This window comes from Balaenoptera physalus (genome assembly GCF_965194825.1).
Source record: "Balaenoptera physalus genome assembly, chromosome: 8".
NCBI lineage: Eukaryota > Metazoa > Chordata > Mammalia > Artiodactyla > Balaenopteridae > Balaenoptera > Balaenoptera physalus.
In genome coordinates, this window is record NC_138887.1 from 5,995,608 (window position 1) to 6,016,983 (window position 21,376).

At 40.0% G+C, this 21,376-nt stretch overlaps 1 long non-coding RNA gene across 8 annotated transcripts in view; it reads left to right on the plus strand.

Annotated features, from left to right (window-relative positions):
• The window catches only part of LOC309666138, a 68,393-nt gene that overhangs the window by 11,266 nt on the left and 35,751 nt on the right, over positions 1–21,376 (plus strand). The window contains exons 3-4 of one of the 8 annotated variants that reach the window (XR_014266924.1): positions 5,337–5,425; positions 10,044–10,128. This is a non-coding gene — a long non-coding RNA (uncharacterized lncRNA). Of the gene's footprint in view, positions 1–5,336; positions 20,415–21,376 lie in introns of those variants that run through there. The other 7 variants (XR_014266925.1, XR_014266926.1, XR_014266928.1 and 4 more) reach the window with 7 other exon arrangements.

Sequence of the window (21,376 nt, forward strand, 5' to 3'; positions counted from 1 at the left end):
CCTTCATACTCAGAGTCCTGATTGTTTCCTTAGAACTGCAGCTTGGAAGGTGAGCATTGCTCCTGTTGCCTTCTCTGTAGCCCGAGGATGCAGGGAAATGGCATAGGCCTGGCTCCAGCTATGTTTCCTTTGCTTAAGGATATGGATTCTGTTTTCTCCTCTGACCCAGTGCCCTATCTTAATATTCGCTTGGCCCAAAGTGTACCCAGTTATCGTGTGGGTGATCCCTTGCTCTCAGACTGTTCTTCCAACCCACACAGGTCTTACAGCTCTTCTGCCCCTGCTCAGTGTCTTGCTGTAGATGCTTTTACTCCTGAAGATTTTATTACCGAGCCCAAGCTCATACTGCTCACCACATGACAGGCCAATAAATTGAGAGTTGAGTTGTTCGGATGAGAAATAATGACTTTATTCAGAAGGCCAGCAGACTGAGAAGATGGTGGGCTAGTGTCCAAAAGACCCATCTTGCCCTGGTTTGGGGGCTAGTTTCTTTTATGGAACAGAGAAGCGGGAGGTGAGGAGGTAAAATAAAAAAGATGATAAGTTGTTGCAAATATTTCCTGGTTCCCGCCAGCCTCCAAGGGGGTGTGTCAATTTCTTCTTTCCTGCAGCCATTCACAGGTGAGCCTGGTCAGAATGATTCCTGTGAGCTGAAAAAAAGGGATTTTAGCTTAATGTGCAGGCATAGGAGGTGGGGTTCCCAGAGATGGGCTGTTATGTATAACAAAAGTTAAAGTAAAATAAATACGTCCAATATGGAGTCAGATTTGTTCTTCCCTATTACAATTTCTTTTTGAATTTTACCTGAGCTTCCTGTTCAACCCTCCGACTACTTTTCTCCAAAGTAAGAAATATTTGTGGAAATTCTCAATATTTCATTCCCTCTCTTTCTGGAGCTTAGGGTTAAGGCTAGGAAGCTATGCCAAGCCATGCCAGAATATTTTTTTTTTCTTTTTTCACTACTTACTGAAGTTTATGGCATGAAGTTGTATGCTCTTCCTCGTTTGGTTCTTGCTCTTGAAATATTCGCTGTGCTAATAATTATTGTTAGTTACGTTAGATGTTGGAGGAGATGAATTCTGAGCTCCTGCTTTACTACACAATCATTGCTATTTTAATAAGAAGATTGGAGATTAAAATATCAGGCCCTGCTATCTTGTGATTTTTTTTTTAACCCAGAAGCTCTCTTTAACTGGAAATACAGAGATCTCTACACTATTACAAGAGGCTATTTAATATGCCTGTTTTTATCTTCTATTCACTTTCCTAGCACTGCTCTTAGCACCTACCCTCTACTAATTGATGCAATAGGGATCATTTAACCCTTAAGAAGATAACTGTTCTAGCCTATGATATTACACCAATTAACATGCGATAATACTAGGAATAATGGTGAGAAAACAAAACAGTAGTAAAACTCGCCAAGCCAGAAGGATTGTTAAAGGACAAAGAGTTCAATTGCCCATTTTTACAGATAGAAATGGAAGGAAGTGTGGAGGATTATAAATGCAGAGTCCTGGCCTTTGAGCCAAGCTTCCTAACTCCCAGGAAAGAATTATTTTTGCATTTTATCTCTTTCTCTACTACCCCATAGTGAATCCTCAGATTGTTACTTTCTAGCTGTTTTAAGAAATGAGAAATTTAATACTCAGCCCTCAGATTAGTTCAACCCAACCTAAGGATTAAGTACCAAGGAAGGACGTAATTTATTCAGTGCACAAGAGGACCATCTATCTACCCACAACATCCAGCTCCCTCTGTTATAGCTGGTGTTGACTCAGTGGATTATAATATCTCCTCCATTTCTATTATTCATAATGCATACCACCTAAGACTGATAGTGCTATTAAGAGCTCTGTCAAAGGGGTTGAATATACCAGATGAAGAAAGATTATTGGTTTGGTCAAGCATGTATAAGAACTTCAGCTTCCAGCCATGATGGAGAAACTGGAAAAAGACATGTCCTCCCAATGTTTAAAAAAAATGAGGAAACTGGACAAAATATATGAAATAACCACTTTCAAACACTGAGTCTTAAAATCACTCCAGCCTTCTGCCTGAAGGGCACTGTCTAAAGCAAAGCTGCAGGGTTGAGGGGAGGATCCCTTGCAGTGGTCTTGAGTTCAGGAGATAATTACTAGGGATCAAGAAGTCTGAGATGCTGGAATTTCTGGGGCAGACTAGCATAGAGGAGGGAGCTAGATGGAGAAAGAGCTCTAGAAATCTTCAGGGTTCTCTGTGAATCTGTTGATAAAAACTAAGCTATGCTAACCTAAGGTAAAACTCCACCAGGCTGGGCTAACAATGACCAGGTGCTCTCAGATGAATCATTCCCAGAGGACAAAAGATCTAGGAAACATGCAAGTTCTGACCAGCCAAATGGGGAATCTTTGTCAACTATATGGAACATTTAGTAGAAACCTCAGGAGGGTGATACCTTAGTAATAGGACTAAATTAGCCATAGAGTAAACAGAGAGGAAGGGAGGGAAGGAAGAAGTAATCAAGGCCAAACAGGAGTTGACAGTGTTCCTGTCAACAATAACAGGGAGTTAACAATGAGTTACTTTAAAACAATTATTAAAAATATGGTCAAGGGACTTCCCTGGTGGCGCAGTAGTTAAGAATTCCACCTGCCGGTGCAGGGGACTCGGGTTCCATCCCTGGTCTGGGAAGATCCCACATGCCATGAGCAACTAAGCCAGCGCGCCACAACTACTGAGCCTCTGCTCTGGAGCCCACGAGTCACAACTACTGAGCCCTCGTGCCACAACTACTGAAGCCCACGAGCCGCAACTACTGAGCCCACGTGCTGCAACTACTGAAACCCGTGCACCTAGAGCCTATGCTCTGCAACAAGAGAAGCCACCGCAATGAGAAGGCAGCGCACCACAATGAAGAGTAGCCCTCACTCGCTGCAACTAGAGAAAGCCCACATGCAGCAACAAAGGCACAACGCAGCAAAGATATATATATATATATATATATATATATATATATATATATATATATATATATATATGGTCAAGGATTCAAAGCAAAACATCATGAAAAGATCAATGGAAAGTATTATAACAAGAACCAAACAGAACTTTAGAGCTGAAAAATACAGTATCTTAAATAATAAATTTACAGTATAAGGATAGCATCCAATGAAAACTTAAGAATATCAGTAAATGTGAACACATAGCAACAGAAACTACCATAGTAGAAAAACATAAAGAAAAAAAATTGAAAAGAACCAAATTTTAGTGACCTGTGGGCAGTAAATTTTAACAACTGGCTCCATGGGGGAAAAAAGACTTGATTTATAGCATAGGCCAATTTTTATGATGTAAATACTCACACTATTGCTGACTTCAAGGTACCAATGTGACATCACTGAACACAATATTTTCCAAATTTGATTAATTATAAACTAACACACACATCCAATAAGCTAAACAAAAACAAACAAAAAACCACGCTGAAGAAACAGAAAAACACAGCAAAGTATATCATTATCATAATCAAATTTTTGAAAATTGTGATTAAAAAGATCATCTTAAAAGTAGCCAAAGGAAGCAATACACATATATACACAGAAACAAAGACCAAGAACAAGCATTTCATCTAAAACTGATCACATCTTTAAACTACTGGTGCTGGTTGGGGGAGTGAACCTAGAATTCTAAACTCATTGGAAATGTTCTTCAGAACTGAAGGATTAAGATTTCTACCTTACAAAGCTAGAAAATGAGAGAATATCAACTCCAAAGTACAAGGAAGAAAAAATAAAGATGAGTTGAAATCAATAAGCCAAGGGTCAACAAACCACAGTTCGGAGGCAAAATCTGGCTCACCACTTGTTTTTGTAAATAAAGTTTTATTTGAACATAGTTCCACTTATTCATTTACTTGTTGTCTAGTGCTGCGTTAGAGATCATATGGCCTGAAAACCTAAAATATTTATTATTTGGCCATGAACAGAAAACATTTACCACGTTTTTAAGTAGACAATAGAGATAAATCAATGAAACCAAAGGATTCTTTGGAAAATCAATAAAATTGGTAAATCTATACCTAAGCTGATTAAAAAAAGAAAAAAATACAAATTTCCAATACCAAGAATGAAAGAGAAGACATCACTATCCTACAGACATTAAAAGGATAAAAAGAGAATAGTACAAATAAATTTATGCTGTTAAATTTGGTAACTTAGAAGCAATGGACAAATTCTTTGTAATATAAAAATTGATAGAAAATCTGAATAGCCATGTATATAGTAAACTGAATTCATAATTAAAAATCTTTCTACAAGGAAAACTCCCAGCCCAAATGTCTTCACTGGTGGATTTTACCAACCATTTTTTTTTAACTTTTTAAAAAATTTTATTTATTTTATTCATTTATTTTTGGCTGCATTGGGTCTTTGTTGCTGCGTGTGGGCTTTCTCTAGTTGCGGTGAGTGGGAGCTACTCTTCATTGCAGTGCGCAGGCTTCTCATTGCGGTGGCTTCTCTTGTTGCTGAGCATGGTCTCTAGGCACGCGGGCCTCAGTAGTTGCGGCTCATGGGCTCTAGAGCGCAGGCTCAGTAGTTCTGGCGCACAGACTTAGTTGCTCCACGGCATGTGGGATCTCCCCAAACACCCCTGCATCGGCAGGCGGATTCTTAACCACTGCGCCACCAGGGAAGCCCTACCAAACATTTTAAGAAGAAAAAAATCATAATAATATTCACAAACTCTTTCAGAAAATAAAGAAGGAAGCCTTTCCAACTCAATTTTTGAAGCTAACATCACTCTGATACCAAAACCAGACAAATACGTCAAAGAAAAAAACCTGCACACCAATATCTCTCAGGAACTAATTAATGATTTATAAAAATCATTAATAAACTATTAACAAACTGAATCTAACTATGTATAATAAGCATAATATATTATGACCAAGTGGAATTTTTCTTGGGAGTGCCAGGTTGACTTAACATATGAAAAATTAATGTAACTCACTCAACCTTAACAGAATAAAGGAGGGGAAAATAAGTTTTCCTGCTTCAGGAGGAGAAGAAGAGGTGCATTTGACAAAATTTAGTCTGCAATTATTACAAAAACTTGCACCAAAATAGGAATAAAAGGCAACTGATAAAAGACATTTTTCTACAAAATACGTACAGCTAACATCACAGTCAACGGAAAAGATTGAATCCATATTCCCTAAGACCAGGCTCTATCCCCATCACTTTCATTTGGCCTTGCACAAGAAGTCCTTGCAGGCTAGCCAGTACAAAAAATGCAAGACAGCTATAAAAGGCATTTTTTGTCTTGGAAACAAAAATGTTCATTTGTTTTATTTGCAGATGACATGATTGTGTGTAGAAATTCCTAAGGAATTTCCAGAATTTACTTTAGAGCTAGTGAGTGAATTAAGAAGGCCACAGGATGCAAGGTCAGTATACAACACCACTTGTATTCCTACATACTGAAAAATTAGAAAATGAAAATTTTTAAGTACCATTATATTTATATACTGACATCGAAATCATGAAATATTTAAGGATAAATTTAACAAAATATTTGCAAAACCTTTTCACTGAAAACTATAAAAAATTGGTGAGAGAAATTAAAGATGTATAGAAAAATATCGTGTTCATGGATTGAAAGACTCAATATTGTTAAGATGTTAGTTCTCCCCAAATTAATAGATGCAATGCCAATCCCAATCAAAATCCCAGCTAGTTATTTCGTAGAACTTGACAGGCAGATCCTAAAATGTATTGGGCTGGCCAAAAAGTTCCTTTGGTTTTTAAGTAAAAATAAAAGACACATTTTTCATTTTCACCAAGAACTTTATTGAACCACGTAGTCACCATTTTGTTCCACTACCTTCTGCCATTTTTCAGGCAACTTCATAATTCCATCTTTCCAAAACTTTTTATCTTTTTGAGCAAAGAACTGTTCCAGGTGCCTTTTACAGTCTTCCAGGGAATGGAAAGTTTTTCCATTAAGAGAATTTTGTAAAGACCGAAATAAATGGAAATCTGAAGATGCAATGTCTGATGAATACTACAGATGAATCAGAACTTCCCAGCCAAGCTGGAACAGTTTTTGCCTGGTCATCAAAGAAACATGCAGTCTTGTGTTATCCTGATGGAAGATTATGCATTTTCTGTTGACTAATTCCGGACGCTTTTTGTCGAGTGCTGCTTTCACTTGGTCTAATTGGGAGCAGTAGTTGTTGGAATTCATCGTTTGATTTTCTGGAAGGAGCTCATAATAGAGGACTCCCTTCCAATCCCACCATATACACAGCATCACCTTCTTTGGATGAAGATCGGCCTTTGGTGTGGTTGGTGGGGGTTCATTTCACTTGCCCCACAGTCTCTTCCGTTCCACGTTATTGCACAGTATCCACTTTTCATCGACCGTCACAATTTGTTTTAAAAATGGAACGTTTTCATTACGTTGAAGTAGAGAATAACATGTGGAAATACGGTCAAGAAGGTTTTTTTTCGCTTAACTTATGTGGAACCCAAACATCAAAGTGATGAACATGACCAAGCTGGTGCAAATGATTTTCAATGCTTGATTTGGATATTTTGAATATGTCGGCTATCTCCCATGTGGTATAACGTTGATTGTTCTCAATTAATGTCTGTATTTGATCGCTATCAACTTCAACAGGTCTACCCGACCGTGGAGCACTGTCCAGCGAGAAATCTCCAGCACAAAACTTCACAAACCACTTTTGACACGTTCAGTCAGTCACAGCACATTCTCCATACATGGCACAAATCTTTTTTTTTTTTTGCCTTTCAGTTGTGTTTTTATCTTTCTTGAAATAAAAAAAGCATAATATGCCGAAAATGTTGCTTTTTTTCTTCCCTATTCGATATTAAAATGGCTACACAAAAATTCACCAATTTTGATAAGTTTTTCCTAAATGCACGCTTATATGACAGCTGTCACAATACAATCTAACAAAATAGTTTCAAATGAAGTTAAAGACAACTAAGGGCAAAAAACCAAACAAACATTTCAGCCAACCCAATATAAGGAAATGCAGAGGACATACTGTAGCCAACATAATTTTAAAACAAGGACACATTTGGAGGATCTGAAGACTTATAGAATGAGAGTAATCAGGACAAGTCTAAGTTTTGATAAAAAGATAAAAGGAATAAAATAAGGGTCCAGAAATATGCCCACACAAATATGGTCAATTGATGTTTAAGAAAGGGGCCAAGGGGAACGGATGGTCTTTTTAAGAAATGGTGCTGGTGCATTTAGGTATCTATCTAGGAAAAAAGAAACCTCAGTACTTCCCTCTTATCATGTACAAAAATTAACATGAAAAGGATCATAGGCCAAAATATAAATATTAAAATTATAAGGTTTCTAGAAAAAAACATAGGGGAAAACTTTTGTGATCTCAGTGTAGGCAAAAATTTTAGATAGGTAACAAAAAGCTATACCTATAAAAAATTATTGATGATTAGACTTCATCAAAATTTTAAATGTTTGCTCTTCAAAGGACACTTAAGAATACAAAAAGGCAAGTCACAGACTCAGAAAATATACTAACAATGCATGTATTTGGCAAAAGACATACAGAGCATATATAAAGAACTTTATAACTCAATAATTAGAAGACAACCCAACTTTATAAAAAGAGGGAAGCAAATTAATTAAACATTTAACAAAAGAATATATATAATGACCAATAAGCATATGAAAAGATGCTTAACAGTATTAGTGAACAGGAAAATACAAATTAAAATCATCATGAGCTACTACTATATATCCGTCCTAATGGATAACATGAATGACAACACCAGATATGAAAGATATGACTCAGCTGGAACTCTCATTGATTGCCCTGGGAAAATAAAATGGTAAGGCCATTCTAGAAATACTTTGTCTGTTTTATATAAAGTTAAACATCTATTTACCCTGAAACCCAGCCATCTACTTCTAACTATTTACCAAGAGAAATGAGAACATTTGTACACACTTATTATACACATACTTTCGGAGCAGTCTTATTCAAAATAATCAAAAACTGGAAGCAAGCTGTGTCCATCAACAGGAGAATGGTAAATAGAGGAGTAGCCACACAAAGGAATAGTACTCAGGAGCAAAAATGAATGAGCTACTGATAGATGCAAAAGCATGAACAGATTTTAACAATGTTATGATGAAGAAAAAAAGCACATACTTAAATACAGGCACAAAAGAGTACATACTGTATGATTTCGTTTATATGAAATTCTAAACGTCAAAACTGATCTCTGATGATAGAGAGCAGATCAGTGGTTGCCCGGGGCAACAGCTGGGCATGGGGTTATCTGTAAATAGGCACAAGGGTACCTCTGGGAGGTGATGGAAATGTTATGCAACTTGATTGTTCAGGTGGCTGCCTGGGTGTTTACATTTTTGAAACTCATTGAAAACTGGTGCACTTTAAAGGGTGCATTTTATTAAGTGTAAATCATACCTCAATACAGTCTTTTAAAAAACTCTTCTTTAAATAAATAAATAAAACTTCTGTTTGAACCTTGAAACAAATGTTCAAATTTCTTTAATTAGAGAACATTTAGGAGTGCTAAAAGAAATAAGGGTTTGCTTATTTTTATCAGCAGTATCTAAGAAAGACGCAAGATGGCAATGTTACTCCAAGAAAGCATACACTCACCCGGCCTCCTCTCAAATCAGGTTCTAGGCCCAGCACTTTCTTCTCCAGGGACTTTCAGAAGTCTTTTCCAATATACTTAATTATTGTCTACATTCCAACTATGCCAACAGATTCTTTAAACATCTCCAGAACTTTTAAAGTTCTTCTAAGCATTTAAAATTTTTCTATTGTTGTCAAAGTCAAAATTGAAATAGTTCACAATCAGTAAGATTGTTGTTAGGAAGACTTATGTCTACTACAAGTTGTTACTAACCAATTGAACTGTCTGAGATTTGTCTTACCTCTAGAAAAAGTGCCTGCATTTCGAAAATAATACAGTCATCCCTCGGTGTCTGAGGGGATTGGGTCCAGGACCCCCGTGGATACCAAAATCCATAATCTATGGATGCTCAAGTCCCTTATATAAAATGGCAGAGTATTTGCATATAACCTACACACAAACTCCCCTATACTTTAAATCATCTCTGGATTACCTATAGTACCTAACACCATGTAAATGCTATCGTTATGTAGATAGTTGTTTATAAGTATAATATAAATGCTTTGTAAATAGTTACCAGCTTGCAGAAAACTCAAGTTTTGCTCTTTGGAACTTTCTGGAATTTGTTTTTTTGAACATTTTGGATCGTGGTTGGTCGAATCGCCGGACGCAGACCCCATGGATACAAAGGGCCTACTCTACTTTGATTTGTATTTCAGACAATGAACCACTAGAGGGCAGTACAGAAACATAAATAAGATACCGGAATGCGATGTGGAAAACGCCCGTGGAATTGTGTGGTTATTAGTCTATGGGCACTGGGTTTAGTGTAGGAACCAACTAGATCTTCTACAAAAGGAGGCTAAAATGAGATGATGAGTGAGCACCAAAAAGCATTCATTCTATCAGAGTAAAGGGTGAAAAGAAAATGAATACATTTCTAGAAACCATTTATTTGATTCAGAATTTTTTTGTTGTTTAAAACATTATTTCTCAGTAATAGAGTATCGAGGAACTCTCCTGAAGATAACTATAATCTCAACATGATATATTTTAAACACTACATGAAGACGTAGGAGAGAGAGGAAGAGCAGGCAGATTCTGGAGGGGGGTGGGCAGTGGAAGGAGAGAAGTCACTTGGTAAATTTCCCATTTTTATGACTCTTCCCCTGAGGGCAGACCCCAGTCCCAGGGGTGAACCTCGTGATAGTGGCTGAAAGAAGCAGAGGCCAGAGTTCAGGGCAGGCACGGTGATGGTGTGAGGGGAGGTGCCGTCACCTGTAGCAGCCCCACACCTGGCCCAGGAGGCGGAGCCCGGGACTCATCCCTGCCACCGTCGGGGACACCTTGAGCTGTTCATAAACCTCTCTGAGCTTCAGTTTGTTCTTGCAGATCCTAAAGGAAAGCACGTCTTTCTCACGGGTTCTTTTGGAGGATTAACAGATAATGTGTACGGGGCCTGACACATCGCAGTTCGGTGAGTGCTGTCTGCTTCCCACTTCTCTTTTGTGGCTTACATGGAATCTTGTGACTAATTCTCAATTTCTGAGGTAAAGTCTGGTGGCCAACCTCCCAGTCAGCTTGAGACTCTGGTCCTGAACTTTTTTTTATAGAGGGCCGTGAGAAAGGAAAAAAGCTTCTCACAAGCTTAGTCTATCTTCTCATCCCCCTTTTAAAATGCAGGTTTGAAGAATAATCTGCCACATTTTTGCAGTGAGTGCTAGCTTGCGGGAGCCCCTAAAAGAAGCCCTCAGATGACGGCTGCCTGTAAGGAACTGCAGGAGTTAGCACTTCCCGAGAATATTTGAGAACCACTGCGTGTCTCCAACTTCCTGTCACCCTGCACCCTCCAGTCTTTGTTCATCTTTATTTCCCGTGGCCTCCTACTTTCTGCTCGGTGGTTAATTTTCCAGAATTTTGAGTGATCGTGTGCACCAGTTTTTGAAAGGGCTACAGCCCCTCTCTTCGCTGGAATCATCTGTGATTCTCCTTGTTCCCACCTCTCCCATCCCACCAACACTCGCTGCAGGTCCCGTAATTAGACGAAGCAGTCTTTGCCCCTCTGCCTTTCCCCGCTCCCCTGGACCACGGTGGTATAACCTCCTAACAGGTTCCCTGCTCCCCTGCATGCCACCTGCACGCCATTCTCCTCCAGATCCAAGAGTTAAACTATTACATAGGCTTATCAATTTTTATTAATCCTTCACTTTAACTTCTCCCATAGCTTCTTTTTTTTTTTTTTTTTTCTTTTTTCCCATAACTTCTTATTCCTGTTAGAACAAAACCTAATCTCCTTACCAGTCCCCTGATTACTTCTCTGAAGTCACCCCTAATACTCTTTGCCTCATTCACTGTGGTGCTCGATTTCTTTCTGTCCCACAGACATTTCAATCTCATCCTTTCATCCAAGCCACTGTTCTTGCTGTTCCCTGTGCTTGAATGTTCTTTCTCTGCTGGGCTGCCTGCCCTTTATCACTCCTGCTTTGATTCTGTTACCATCTCTTCCAAGAAGCCCTTCCTGACTGTCCTGCCTAGGTTGGTCCTGACCCAGCCTCAGTCCCTCTCGATCCAATTGCACTGCTCTGTTTCCTTCACAGCACTTATCGCGATCGGAAATTGTATCTCTATCTATTTGTTGTGGCATCATCCAGTTCAGATATAGAGTTAATTGAGAAAACCCTTCAGAGAAGTAGTAGAAGCAGATAGAATCTCCTTGACTCTTGTTACCTGTCAGAGCTTAGGCCGGGTGTAGATATGACCCACGGCCAAGGTACCAAGGAAGAAGGACAGTCCCCCGCAATGCTCCACACATTTGTGGATGAGGGACAGGGTCAGAGAACATCCCTGAGATCACGTAAGTTCCCTGGCCGGGGAAGTGGCTTTGATGGAAAGGAGGATGCTCCAGGTCATGGAAACTAGTAATTAGCCCGTCCTTCTGTTAGGCTGGCTCAGGTCTCCTTCCCAAGCTCTCTGCTCAGACACCAGAAGTGCAGAGGATCTGAGCAGCGGGGCCCGTCGGCTCTGCCTCCTCATAGAGCCAGGGATGCTGTCTGTCTTGTTTGCCACTAGAACAGTACATGGAAAGGCACACAGAAAGGTAAACCAAAAATTATTTGTTAAATGAGTGAAAGAATAATAGCGTGAGTAATGATGAAGTAAATGACTGAAAAAGGAACTGAAAGTTAGAAGGAAAGGCCATCTTTACTTGAAGTTATGTCTCGGTAGTGACAGAGGACTGCTGGGGAGATGTTGTCTGAATTTACGGCAGTGCTGTAACTGGGAGCAGAGGCCACAGGTGCAGGGCAGTCACTGCTGTGACTCCAGCTATTGCTCTTAAACACGCAGCCAAGCTCACGTCATGCCGTCCATACCTCATTTATAGAATTCTAACCGTCAGCTTGACGTGCACTGTCTCTTAAACCAGCGGTGCATTCATTGGTATTGGAACCAAAGTTTCATGATCCTTTTTGTAAGAGGAACAGATCGGGATTTGGGGGGAGACATCTTCCCAGTGTCTCTGTTTCATCCTAAGACTGTTTTCTTCATCTCAAACCAAGACCACATCTGCCCTGGATTGCTTTTGGCAACAAGAGTGGTAATGAGGTCATTTCCACTACGATAGGGTCATTGTTGGTAATGCTTATTGCGTCGTGATCAGTTTTTGGAATGCTTCTAACTTAGCAAAGTTAGAAAAAAATCATTAAATGAAGGAAGAGTATACGATGAGGTAAATCCTGAGGAGTATGACTAATAGCACAATGTAAAATCCTCATCAAGTTCTTGATTAAATTCAGGTCTTGAGGATTTCTCATTATAACAAAGCTCCCTGGGGTTTAAGTCAGCATTCTAGTTTTACTTCTTTCATAAATATCAATCCTTGGGATAGATATTACTGACTCATAAAATTAATAAGATTTACTTTCATAATGTTGATAAAAAACTATAAAGTAGGCAAAACAAATCTTTTGCAGGCTCTACCGTGACCCATTTCTGGGGTCATTTTCCTCTACCAGTGTAATATCTCTTTTCAGGGCTCTTAGGGACTAAAGAATGACACATAATGGAGAAATTACACAAGTTATTTTGCTGTGTATTTCTACAAGTCAAGTAATCTGCTGCAGTAATTTTAAAGCAATTTTCTTAAACTAACAATTAGCTTAATACAATCATAAACTCTGAAATTTTACACCCTTGGCTGCTTTAGTCATTAAAATTCTCTTCAACACCATCTTTCCCCGTTTCTATTCTACTCTCTTCCTGTTCCTTCTTGGACTATTTACTGATTGTTTTCTTGCTGTGATCACCTCCTAAATGTTAGTGAAACTCCACGTTCAACCCACTGGTCTTCTCACTGGCCTCCAAGTCCCTCTGTCCCCCACCAAACCCTTTGTAATTTCATTTCAATATTGTGATAAACATCATCTACTTTCCAACCTCTCTCACTTACCACCACTTTCCATACCCAGTCATCAAGCCTCGTGGTATATATTTCCTTAGAATCTTTCCTATCTTTTCCGTCCTCTACATCTTCATTCTACCCAAAATCACTATAATCACAGGCCTCTCTAAAGCTCAATAGTCACTCAAGGTTCACAGCCACTGGGAGGCAGCAGTGCTGAATCGTTAGGTCTCTTGAGGATTTGCCTCAGGTCCACTCAAGCCCTCTTGTATGAAGCATGACCTCTTCACAATTAATAAGGCTCTAAGTTGATTATACTAAAATTATAGGGAATATATTGGGAAGAACTCAAATGATGCTAGCAGATATTTCTTAATATAAAGAATTTTTAAGAATTTGGGAATAAAAACCATGGGAATGAAAGCTGTGAGCCTGGCATCCAGAAGGAGGAGGGGATGAGTGGGAAACCACGGTTGGAGAGGCCTGGGTTCAGATTTCTGCCCCACCATCAGTTTGACACTGGGCAAGATACTTATGCGATTTTAGCTTTTCCTCATCTGTTAACTGGAGATAGTAATATCTCCACTCAAAGGGGTATTTTGACAGTTAAATAATATTGTATATAAAGTTTCCATCCTGGAAACTTGCATGTGGTAGGCTCTCATCAAATCATAACTATTAATACTTACAGGCACAGCACTCCTGCACTTGAAAAGTAAAATATCAATAATAGCTTTAAATGATGGCTTAAGGAAATAATAATCAAAATGCCATAAAGAAATGCACATTATCTGTCAAGGAATAGTGCTGATAGCCATTCTTAAAGGAGCCTGGAGTGTCTGTAATGGAGAGAAATTATAGGCAGGTCACCCTTACCTTAGACAGGGTAGGACCACGTACAAAATGTTGTTTGACACTTCTGCTTCTGAAAAAAAGATTTTGCCACACGTAGCAAGAAAAGTATAGAACGTTTGCAGATTTTGATGGTCTTTAAATAAAATCAGTCTAAGGGTCAACCCCTCACCTCTGCCCAGTGACTAATAAGTTTGAAAGCATTTTCCAGCCACTATCAGTTATTTAAGAGAAGCACTGGGGGAAATATAGACAAATAAACCATCCTACATTGCCACTCCCTGGACCACCAGACTCACCTGGCTGTGAGCTGGATGGGGAGGGCAGCGATGATTAGAAATTGCCATTTATTTGTGTCTACTGCAGCCGACAATAAGAGAGATTTTCACTTGACTGGGGATTGTAGAGATCATTTAGTCCAGCATTTCATTTACTGAAGAGGAAACCCAAGCTCAGACCGGCTGAGCTGGGCACAGTCAGGCAGCTACTGAATGGCAGAGCCGGCCTGGAGCCCAGTTCTCTCAGCTCCTGGTCCAGAAGTTCCTTCCACTGCACCCCAGCTGCTGCTTTACAGCATTGAGGTTTCGGGATTTTACTCATTCAAATGCAAATGTTTTGTGTGCTTCTTTAACAGGACATTCTTTTGTCTTACTTTACTAAGTAGGGTTTGCTGTACTGAGTAAATGAGTATAGACGTGGAGGTGTTAAAATCATCAACCTCTTCTAAAGCATCATTCTTTTCCCTTTGTTTCTATTTGTAACGTGGAACACTTGCTTCTTTTTTTCCTTACAGCTTGAATCGAGACAGCCATACTTATAACTTGATTTACTTGTTCTAGTGGACGATACAAGTAGTGAGGATGAAATTAATGAAATCAGTGTAGCTCACAGGAAGCTCTTGCCCGTCCCCGCTCCCACCCCTCCTTTGGGAAATCATCCAGGGGATTCATTGAGGGGATTCGTTGCTACGAAACAGTGCTGCAGCTGGGCTCAGTGAGGGGTCTGGGTGGTCTCACAAAAGCTAGCAACGTCTGCAGCTTTGAGAAGGTTGGAGATGTTAGGGGCCACCCAGTGTTACACCACTGGGAAAAGTTTCCCTGTCTGGAATGTCCCCACGGGCTCCATTCTGCCACCGCGGGCACTCTCTGCCTTCCTGCCCAAGACGGAAACCCTCCTCCGCTTCCACGACAATTGGGGTCATCACCCTGGCTGTCGCACCACTACCCGCTTGCCCCCATTCGCATCTGAGGAGTAAGTCTACCTGTAGGATCCTGGTCACCACCAGGCACATGAAGTAATTCATGATCAGAGAGAAAGGGAATCACACCCAGCGCTGGCGGGGGTCGGGCGGGGCAAAAATGAGGCTGCAGCTACCAAGGGGAAGAAGAGAAGAGGAAGAACCAAGACTGGTTTAATAAGTAAATGCCAACATGGCCATACTTTTGTTAAAATACTGCAGCATTTCCAGCTGGCTGGTAAATGGTCGCTGCTCCAAGCCTTCCCAATGCCCTGTCACTCCAGCCACTCAAGGCTAATGTCTGTTTCATTTTAATGATTGGTGCCTGTGTCCTAGGCAGTTGATAAATATTTTAAATATTACCCCTTAAGAGAACTAATACTGAAAATGTGGCAAAAGGACACACTTGTATCTACCTTTAATTATTTTACTCCAGAGGGGAATTTCCATGAGGTACAGTCTCTCATGGAAAATGGAAATATGTAGAAATACTATTCTAGTTGGTATCTTTTATCATTTAACTCTGATGCTGAAGATTCTGCTTTCACTCTCCTTCCTTGGCAGAAACATCCAGCAGAGAGAGAACTTTCAGCTCTGCCTCCCCTGAGCCATTCGACAGGGCCTGCCTGCTCCTTAGGAAGGAGGAGAGGCACGAACCAGCCGGCCTCTTGTCTGGAGTAGCACCAGAATGTCCCAGGATGTATCCATAGGGAGGGGAGGGAGGCACTTATAAATTCTCAGGCCCAGTGTGGCTCCTTTCCTGAAATCAATGGCTCACATATAAAAGTACGGTTCAGCCACACACTAATTAAAAAGGCATCGCTGGCCTCTCGCAGGGACGTCGAGAGAGACTTGGAACCCAGAGCAGCCCTTCTCCAAAGCCCCTTCCTTCGCACCCTGGATCTGCCCTCTGGTGGCAAACCCTCTCCTCTCACATCCCCTTGCCTTACTTTGTAGACTGATAGCCTCTCCTAGCCCTCCTCTGTTCCTCCTTCCTCTCAGGTCTCGTTTCTCCTCTTTTCTCCGTGTTTTGATGACACATAATCCAAAAGATCCACAAATTATCTGGCAGAGGACGTAGAGTAAAATGAAGAAATCTTACTCTGTCTGGGCACAGAGACAGTGACAGACCAATAGAATTGGTTCTTATGGGTCCGTTTTGCTTTGAGAAGATTCAGGAAGTTTTGAAAAAGCCCAAACTTTGAAAAATGTCAGTTTTTATGCATTTCAGAAGCTTAGGGTTGACCGTCCTACATTTTTATTGCCTAGAAAATGATGGTGGCGCATAGTTACCAGGAGGGGCAGTGCCTCAGGGCGGAGACTCATCTGAGGACATTAAGTCAGTCATCGAAGCAAACCACTTCCTGTGAGTAACACAGATTAATTCTAGTGTTGGCGAGGGAATCGGGGTGATAAGGAAACCCTCTGGGGGCTTCAGACACAGCCCAGAACTCCTGTAGCCTGTGTCATTAGCCTGGGTGACTTACCTGTCTGGTTTCAGCAACACCTGTAGTCCTTCCTACCTTGTGCGTGTCTTCTGTTTGAATTTTCCATTTAATATTTTAAACTCTTAAATGAAACTTAAAAAATAAAATCAGCCATAATGCTAACACACGAAAAGAATTGTGTTAACTTTCCAGTGTGCTATTTTAGTGTTTTTCCATAACCATATAAATGTTACCATACCCTTTAAATATTATCTCAAATATTTTTTGTGTTATTACATTGTTTTCCAAATTACCATTTTAATAGCTAAATATGTCATTGAGCTACGATGTCCTAATTTCCTTAACCATTACCTTATTGTTAGATATTTGGTTTGTTTTTATTATTTTACAGTTACAGATAATCCTGCAATTAATACTTTCATGGACCTAACTTTTTCTCCTTTTTACTATTTCCTTAGGATAAATTTTTAGAGGTTAGAGTACTGGCCCAAATTATATGAATATTTTCATAGCCAATTAACGTTCCGTTAGGGTTGTAGCAATTTATACCACTTGCTTTATTATATGTATGCATTCTATTTGTATGTGTTACCCAGTCTTCTGTTGCATTTTTATTTTAACCCTTCTTTGCTTACAAAAATTTTACATTTCTATGTAATAGAATCTGTTGTTTTTCTCTCATACTTTTATATTGCTTCAATTCTTCAAATGATATCAACAGTTTAAAGTTATAACAAATTCTGCCTTTATGCAAGCTCGTCTGTGATTTCCCTAATATTTAGTTCTTTGATATATTCCGAGATTTTTGAATATGGTTATATATTTACTTTTTCCAAATTACTGTCTAATTTTAACCCAATATAATTTATTAAGTTTCTGCTGTTTCCCACTCATTGTCCAGCAGTATTTCAATAATCCCACACTGATCTAGGTCAATTTCTGGGCTCTCTCTACTTTACCACTCATATGTTTTTCTGTTTTTCCTCCATATTTCTTTGCTTTAAACATGATATGTTAGAGTATGTTTCTACATCTGGTAGAGACTCTTATCTCGTGTTATAATTTTTCTCAAAATATTCTTCTCCTGAGCCCTGACAATCTTCACTTCTATTTCACTTAAGCAATTTCTTCTCTTGGTCACCCTGTGGTTATCCCACCTCTGAAATAATGAACTCAGATCTCACCGAGCCTGCCGTTCTTCCTCTTTGCCTTTTCTTTTATTCTGAGTAACACTGCTCTTTGTATCACTGGGATGTAGACATCATCCTAGTTTCCCAGTTCACTCTATCAGCCAGGCTGAGCGGAATGATTGACCATTTTACAACAGTACATCAGTATTGCGCTTTTCTTGCTTTCTTATCTTTCCACCAAAGCTGTGTCATCAAATCCCAACTCCAAAGGAACCCATCCGTCCACGTTCTCAGTTTCTCATTCACTGCCTAGTGCAGCCGGATTGAAATCAAGTGATGGCAGATTGACGCTATGACAAATGCTGTTCGTGAGCATTTAGGATTTGTGCAAGGTTGGTAAGAGACGGGGGTCTCAGATGTAGGTAAAGCCTTGAAAAAGAAAATAAGATGCGCTCTTAAGTCCACAACTTTCTTACGGTCAATGTTAAAAAATCCTAGAGCAGATTATTAGAGGCATGTCAGTCACTGAGGAGGAGACTGTGTAGATACACTGGGGACAAGACATGTGAGAACAAAATTCCTTTTTTGAAAGTAAAATAGGAAACTCTAGAAGAAAAAATAGAGGAGGGGTGATAAAGAGCGGGACAGAGACGGGGGGACTTGAGGACTCTCATCTCAAGTAGAAAAGATCTGCTAGAGTTTTTTAATACGTTATCTTTTTCAAGCCTGACAAAAATCCTTCACTGAAGTGATGACCACAACTTGCAAAAGAGGGAGCTGAGACTCAGAGGAGTTCAGTAAACTCAAGGAAGCTTCACTCACGTCCATGTGGCGTGAAACCCCGTTCTCATCTCCTCTAACATGCCTTTGTGACACTTCTTTAAGATGTAGAAACAGTGACTATGATACTACCCTAGCTAGGGAAGGTTATATCTTGTTGAACGAACGCATGGGTCTGATCTCCAAGCCCATAGATGCACTGCCTGCCGCTTCTCCTGCCTGTGGACGTCACAGGCACCTCACACCCCATCAGGCTGCCCGGACTGCTCTTCCTGGTGCAGGACTTCCCGTCTCAGTGACTGCTGCCCCTTCCCGCCTGACTGTTCACGGCGGAGGCCGGGGAGTCAGCCCTTCCTCGCAGCGGCCCCCGCTTTCCCGTCTCCCTGCTGTCCTGCTCCAAGCCCCGCAGCCCCTCTGGACTGCTGGTGCTCGCCTCCCCACGGCGCCTCTCGCCTCCCTCCTGTCAGTTCTCTCTTCGAGAGGCTCGTTTCATCCCTGTTGTTGTTTAAAACCGTGGAATGGCTTTCTGTTGCGGGGGGAAGGAGGGCATAGAGTTCCAAGCCCTCCCCTCAGCCCACGCAGCCCAGCGTGCTCTGGCCTCACAGCGCCCTGTGGCCTCATCTGGACCACTGTCTCCTGCTCTCCGCGTGGCCATCACAGACTGGCCTTTCTACACTGCCTCAAACCCGCCATGTTCCTTCCTCGCTCAGATCCGGGGCATTTGAATAATGAATGATCCCCTCCACCCCATTCTGTTTTTCCCATGATGCTTAGCTTTTTCTAACCTATTTGAGAACTCATTTGTGATGTTACTGGTTATCGTCTGTCTTCCTGCTCAAGAATATAAGTTCCACCAGCACTTATACTTTGTTCACTGATACCAGAGCAATGCCGGGTACACACCAGTTACTTAACAGATAGTTGTTGAAGAAATTGGTTCATTCACTTTAGTTTATGACATATACATGAACAAAGAACATACGCACCAAGCTACTGGGTAGTATATGTACCTACCAGGGAATAGGGCACGTGCTGGGTGGTAGAGTCATGGTCCAACACTACCAGACTAATAAACGCACGGTGCAGTTTAATGGGGACTGAATAAAAAGCCTGCCTTTGGGTCCAGAAGGTAATAGAAAAATAGGAAAATGGGGTGAAATGACATGGTAGAGGGATTATGAAAACTACTTTAGGTTTTATTTAAGAGTTGGGTTTTTTTTTCTTTTTTTTTTTCTATTAACATCTAGCATTGGTGTGGTACATTTGTTATAATCAATGAACCAATATTGATATCTTATTATTAACTAACGTCTATAGTTTACGTTAGGGTTCCTCTTTGTGTTGTGTAGCTTTATAGTTTTCTTTTCAAATTTTTATTGGATTATAGTTGAGTATAATTGGAGTATAGTTGTTGTGTTAGTTTCTGCTGTACAACAAAGTGAATTCGTTATACATACGCATATATCCACTCTTTTTTAGATTCTTTTCCCAAATACAGAGTATTGAGAAGAGTTCCCTGTGCTATACAGTAGGTCCTTATTAGCTATCTACTTTTTATATAGTAGTGTGTATAGGTCAATCCCAATCTCCCGATTTATCCCTCTCCCTACCATTCCCTGCCCCCAGTAACCATAAGTTTGTTTCTACATCTGTAACTCTATTTCTGTTTTGTAAATAAGTTCATTTGTACCATTATTTTAGATTCCACATATGAGCGATATCATACGATATTTGTTTTTCTCTGTCTGACTTACTTCACTCAGTATGACAATCTCTAGGTCCATCTGTGTTGCTACAAATGACATTATTTCATTCTTTATTATGGCTGAGTAATATTCCATTGTATATATGTACCACATCTTCTTTATCCATTCCTCTGTTGATGGACATTTAGGTTGCTTCCATGTCCTGGCTATTGTAAATAGTGCTGCCGTGAAAATTGGGATGCATGTATCTTTTAGAATTATGTTTTTCTCTGTATATATGGCCAAGAGTGGGATTGCTGGATCATATGGTAGGCCTATTTTTAGTTTTTTAAGGAACCTCCATACTGTTCTCCATAGTGGCTGTACCAATTTACATTCCTGCCGAAGGTGTAGGAGGGTTCCCTTTTCTCTACACCCTCTCCAGCATTTATTGTTTGTAGATTTTTTGATGATAGCCATTCTGACTGGTGTGAGGTGATATCTCATTGTAGCTTTGATTTGCATTTCTCTAATAATTAGCAATATTGAGCATCTTTTCATGTGCTTTTTGGCCATCTGTATGTCTTCTTTGGAGAAAAGTCTATTTAAATCTTCTGCCCATTTTCTGATTGGGTTTTTTGCTTTCTTGAGATTGAGCTACAAGAGCTGTTTGTGTATTTTGGAGATTAATCCCTCATCAGTCACTTCATTTGCAAAACCTTTCTCCCATTCTGTGGGTTGTCTTTTCATTTCGTTTATGGTGTCCTTTGCCATGCAAAAGCTTTTAAGTTTAATTTGGCCCCATTTGTTTATTTTTGTTTTTATTTTCATTATTCTAGGAGGTGGATCAAAATAGATCTTGCTGCGATTTATGTCAGAGAGTATTCTGCCTATGTTTTCCTCTAAGAGTTTTATAGTATCCAGCCTTACATTTCAGTCTTTAATCCATTTTGAGTTTATTTTTCTGTAGGCTGTTAGGGAGTGTTCTAATTTCATTCTTTTACATGTAGCTATCCAGTTTTCTCAGCACCCCTTATTGAAGAGACTGTCTTTTCTCCATTGTATATTCTTGCCCCCTTTGTCATAGATTAATTGACCATAGGTGCTTGGATTTATCTCTAGACTTTCTATCCTGTTCCATTCATCTATATTTCTGTTTTTGTGCCAGTACCATACTGTCTTGATTACTGTAGC